The sequence below is a fragment of the Catharus ustulatus genome, chromosome 3 (assembly GCF_009819885.2).
Source record: "Catharus ustulatus isolate bCatUst1 chromosome 3, bCatUst1.pri.v2, whole genome shotgun sequence".
Taxonomy (NCBI): Eukaryota; Metazoa; Chordata; class Aves; order Passeriformes; family Turdidae; genus Catharus; species Catharus ustulatus.
Genome location: NC_046223.1, coordinates 23,746,848 through 23,752,847, shown reverse-complemented (window position 1 = coordinate 23,752,847; position 6,000 = coordinate 23,746,848).

Sequence of the window (6,000 nt, the reverse complement as noted above, 5' to 3'; positions counted from 1 at the left end):
CATGTGAGATTTAATTTATTATCCGTTTCTAGGATAAGTGGAGGGAAGTCAGAAAAGGCATGACAGGAGTAGTCAGCAGATGAAGGAGAAATGCTCAGAGGGATGGAGCTTCCAGAGAAATGTAAGTCTTGTCTTCCTCTCGAACAGAACATTAATGGAAATGTGCAGTTACTTATCAATAAGAGATTTTTATTGCCCTAGGTGATTTTTGTCCTGACAAAACTTATATGGTTATGATTTTCAATTCAGCTTTTGCCTCTTATTTTGAGCCTTTTTATTGAATCGCATGGTGGAATCTGTCAGAATGCTAAAATTCTTGTGTTCTGAGAATGGTGTTTCAGCCATCTGAGGAAAAAAAAAAGCTTCTCTTTGCAGTCAGATGGTATATCCTATTCATCCGGGTGGCACGTGGGAATATTGATATATGTTTGAGCATGTAAAATCCTGGTAGGCAAATAGCAGAGGAACCTGTATGTTCCAGAAAAAAAAGAAGTGCTGCAGCTTAGCCCTGAGATAGCCAGTGTGTCACAGATGTTTGTCCCCTTGTCTTTAAACTCTGGAAGAAATTCTACTTGGCCATTTGTGTACTCTAAGCTGGGACAAGATATGTTACAAGAACTTTTAGCTTTTTGGCTTTTTGCATTATGATCCAAACATGAGTTGAAAGGATGTTGGTTTTCCTAGCCGATCACTAGCATTAACTAAACCAAAAAAAGAAGTAAAATTAATAAAATATCAGAGGAGGTTGGCTCTGAAATGCGATCTAATTAAGATGTCAATTTAAATAAATCACTGCCGTTGAAACTAAATAATGAATGTGAAAAGCTGTTTATGTGCAAAAGAGATCTGAAGTTTTCTTGGAAAAGTAATTGTTTAAAAATGCAGCATTTTTTATTCTTGTCTTTTAAGTAATCAAGCAGACTATTCTCTTACCAATTTTATGTTTCAGTGAATCTAAGTTTGATTGTCACTTACGCTTCCTTGTGAAAAATTATTATTGTAATTTCATATCACTCATTAAATGAAAGTTGTTTTTTCCCCTAAATCCCCTAACCTACTTCTGTCATGCCAACAGGAGCATTCAGAAACTGGCACTGAGGTGCAGCTCTGATAAAAGTTTTCTGTTTCCCTGTGACTCATTTGACATTAACATAATTATGCTAGAGGAGTCAAAGTGATTTTCCAACTATGAGTAATGCACAGCACTAGACCGAATGTTTACAGGACACCGAGGCATATCAGCCAGCTGAAGTAACCAGCTGCTGATAACAGCTGAAGTAAGTTGGGGAATTAAAAAGTCTTATAACACAATTACCCTCCTTTGGCACTCGGTGTCACGCTCGGCTGGGAGGTGTCGTGTGCCCTGCGGGGAAGGATCCAGAAGCAGGGCTGGAACGAGGAGAAGACCGAGCCCGTGGGTAGTTCACACAACAAGTTCTTCATAGTTTTCTTCCCACTTGCATATTTATGGCAGAGTCATGCTCAAAGGGGAGCAGTGATCTTTTCTGTATTTGCCAGAGTTCATTTCAAAACACAAGTGACACACATCCTCTCAGCCAGGAAAACAAGATCAAAATGAAACAACAACAACAGCAACAAAAAAGTGAGATCATCTCACAAGTGCTTTGAACCATATGTATGGGAATAGCACAAAAGAAGAAAACCGATAAGGATAAGGCAAAATTGAGTGCCGTTACCACAATATCTTTTCTCTGTAATTAAAGTATCTGTGCAGGCTAGTGATAAAAAATACAGAGAAGAATTACAATGAATATGTTCTGGATAAATAGCAGAAACAGTAACTATAGAATGTATTAGCTATATAAAAAAAATTAAAAGTAAAACAAAATCTTAATGGTCAAGACTTGTTTCAAGTGCTTCCTGAAATTTTTAGAAATTACCGGCTTCTCAGGATTTTTAAAAGTAATTTGAGAAATAGCTTATTTTTTTCTGACTTGGTTTGTTTGTTTGCATACAAGTGGATTCTTGACTGAAACTGGGTCACTCTGTATTTGTAAGTTTGACAACTTTGGCTGGATATCCTTTGGATGAGGCCTAATTCAGTAATGTGCTGAGCACCCAGAACATCCCTGGTTTCATACGTCCCGCGAGGATTAGCTGTGAAGGTAGAAAGCTAATTTTGAAATACCAGCTCAAACCCACTACAATTTGCTAGAGTACTAGAATGGAAAATAACTTGTTAACAACTTCCTTATGAAATACCACAGTAATACAAGCAGGGGAGAGGGTCAAATGCAGAAAACAGTGGTGATAGCAGAACTGTTAGCAGAAAGGATGTATTCCAGGAGACATATCTGAAGAATTCAGAAGAAAATTGCACGTCACACTGCGTTCTTTATTTCACAAGAAAATCTGCTGAGGTCAGATGCTTGGCATGCTCTGATTATCGTCACTGACTCTCAGAGCTGGATGAGGACCAGAAATGGGAAAAAAAGTTTCTCATGGTTGAGGAAGGCTGGAGGAGGAAAGGTTTGCCACAGTACCTTGTACTTAGAACATTCCCCATTTGCCAGGAGAGTCAGGACTTGGAGGTTTTGTGCTTTCTCTGCTATGGTTTTCGTGCTGCATGACAATAAGCAAGCTCTGTTTCCTTCAGTTTGGCCATCTCTTACTTACTAAGGGATGGCTTGGTGGAGATGGCTTTGCATTCCAGCTGCTACTACAATGACCAGCATGAATGTATTTAACAATGTTGATGAAATCAGCCAGCAGAACCCAAACAAAACATAAACAGAACAATCCAAGCCCTATCAACAGAAATAAATTCCCACAGCAAAATTTAGCAGTCTTAAATTTAATCTGATTTGCTATAAGCTCATCCAGGACTGCAGTTTTATAACTACAATACAAATATCCATCTCCTTAGCATGTGGTGCCACCGGATTTACATGTGTATTCCTTCTGCTTTTAATTACGAATACTCCTAACTACCAAAGCTGAGCCCTCAGGTCAGGTTGCCAAAATGTATTCCAGTACTACCAGAGCAGATTCCTGTACTACAGGTGTTATTCCTTAGAGTAACACAACAGGAGATGTTTGTAACACAGTTCTGCTCAGCTCCATACCTGCCTGGAGTCCCCTAATAAAGCAGCCTTGAAAGCAACACCTCTGAAATACTCTGCATTTCTGCTTCTCCCTTTCCCACTTGGCTTTAGAAGAATTGTCTTCTTTTAATGGTGTTCAGAACAACTGTACCCATGTCCCACCTTTTATCTTCTTCTTGGGGGAACTACCATTTATTTGTAACATTTATTTCGAATTCTGTGGTGAAAATACAACTAGTGCAAATTCCAAGTATTTAACCTTTGTTCCTTGTCAAAGCTTTGCAAATTAACTTAAAATAGCAGAGTGAAAGAGGCACCAAGGGGCATTTTCTGGAAGTAACTGATAACATCTTGCAAGTACTGCTTGCCCTTACTAGTTGGTTGGGTTTTGTTGTTGTTAGCTTGTTGTTCAAGCTGAGCTCCCAAAACAAAACAGACAATTCACAGACAATTATTCAGTGCAGCAAGTCGTTATGGTTGTGGAAAGCATGTAAAAGTAACAGGTCTATCAATACTTGGCTTATTGTCTAATACATAGGAAATAGTAATACATAGTAATTTTTTGTGAGTTTTCAGAGTACATATATATATTGTAACAAGGCCCAATATTTCTGTAATGAAAATGGCTATTTTGGTGATAACTGATAATATGTTACTCAGAAGCAGCAGAAGAAGACATATACCTATGCCAACAGCAATGAAAATAATTTCAACTCATTCTTACCTGGCTCTCAGTAACCCTCTCCCCAAGGGTTTATTCTATGATGTTATGTGTCAGGTCCCTCATGTGACTCAGTACTTTTCAGAAATATTATATATTGTAATAGTTATACTTAGAAATGTTAAATATATTGTCTCCATTTGAATATATGTTGTGTACAGATTTATAATTTATTTCACAGAATGACTTCTCTTAGAAAAATGAGTTTATCAAGGCATACATTTTAACACTGGAAAAACAGACATTAGATTTTGTGCTATATTAAAGCCCTGTCCTTCTGACACCTATGCACGTGCTTAAATTTAAGCATATGAGTACATGCACAATTAAAATTAAGCCTGTGTGAAACCCCTTCAGGTCAGGATTTCCAAATTCTTTCACTTGTTTAGAGTAAAGAAAAAAACCAAACTAGTAAGTACTCATTCATATAATCAAATTGCAGTGATATTTATGTTTACTGTTGTTTGATAGGTGAAGTAGCTCATAAAACCAACTTTTACTCAACAAAATGAAACCCTCCAACAATGTGATTACCTGCCTGAGTGGCTGTCTTTTCTAGCAGGAAAGAGAAATTGATTCTTTAGCACTTTGAGTATCAGCTAAGATGAATATGGTTATTTTAGAATAGGGGACATGTTTCTAAGAAGATATTAACTTTTTTTTTAATGTGTACATTTCATTCTTCTGTCAACACAAGTTTAATGTTTTCAGAAAAACTCTGAACAGTATTTTACTTTGGTATGGAAATATGCATTTTGTTTAGAAGTGGCTTTGCTAAATCACTCCTTAAAATATTCAAGCTCTGTTACAAGTTCAAAATAGATGGTTGTGAAAGTATTGAGACTTTCTGCTCTCTGAACATTTCCCCACCTCTTTATAAAAGAGAGTTGTCCCTGGTCATCGTGCACTTGGATCATCACAGTAGAAAACAAATTGGTTTCTCATACTTGTAAGAATAATTGCTTATTATTGTTAATAATTGCAGTTCTTAACTGTATAGTGGAAACTAACTGGAGAGGCTCAGGAGCCAGTAGAGTTCCCATAAAACCTCAACCACCCAAAATCCAGTCACAGCAGTACCTGACTCTACATCCCTTGTTTTACATTACTTGATTTTCAGCTGGAAGACTTGAGCCCACTGAAGTGAATCAGCCAGCAAGGAGTGCAGGGAGCAGCTCAGCCTCCCCAGCAGATGAGGGACCACTTGCCCCTCGTGTTGTAGGAAGCATCTCTGTCCTCTTGAGAGACTCCTGCCTGTGCCTTGGCCTCTTCTTTTTCGTTTAGCAAGGCATCACTCCTCAATTGCAAATGCTTTTGGAAGGATGAGGTGGTGCTGCTTCCTTTAAGCATCCAGTGGGGATATGTAAAAGCCAGGTACAATTCCAGTGGCTGCTGGACAAGGTTTAATCTCTTACTTCCATTGATCTGGGAGGTTGCATGAGCTATCAGGCTCTAAATGGGGACAGGATCACCCTCCATGCTTTGTTGCTGAGGCCATTTAGCAAATACAGAGAGGACAGTTGGCTCAGGAGGAAGAGTCTCTTCTTTCTGATTCTCATTCCCAGGGTTGCTCCAAGATTTTACACAAGCATTTTTTAGGGGCAGAAACATAGCCCTGTTCTCAGTCCTTTAAAGCAAGTGCCTGAAAAGTCACCTGTTCTTTGAAAGTCATGACTACAGCATGCAGTTGCTCACTCCCCCTGCATAGGATAGGCACCATCAGAAAACACATACCTAGGGAAAGATTTAATATCAGGAACCCACTGGACATCGTCCTGAGGAAGGCTCCTAACTGGGTAGCAGATGTATTTGAGCACCCATGCAGAAATGAAACTTTGAGTGCATAGGAACATGAAGGAACATTGTGGCACATATGGGGTCTGGGTACCAGGGTGTTTGATAGCCCTGGAAAAGGGGTTTGTATAAAGGAGCTTGGGATTTGCTTGCCTTGGGTTACTACAGCTAGTCCATTCCAAAGCTCCCATTCTAATTCATCACAGGGGAGTTTGAAAAGGAGGAGGAGTCTCTTAGGAGGAGCTCACAGAAGGAATATTTCCAGTGTAAAACAAACAAACTATAAATATTCCAGTATAAGGAAAGGATGTGTACTGGGTGAACTTTGAGATGTGCTCCAAAAATATGCTGCTGACCTCCCACTTGACATGATCTGTTTCCTTATTAAACTGTAATATAATTAGGGCTTGCTCTAACCCT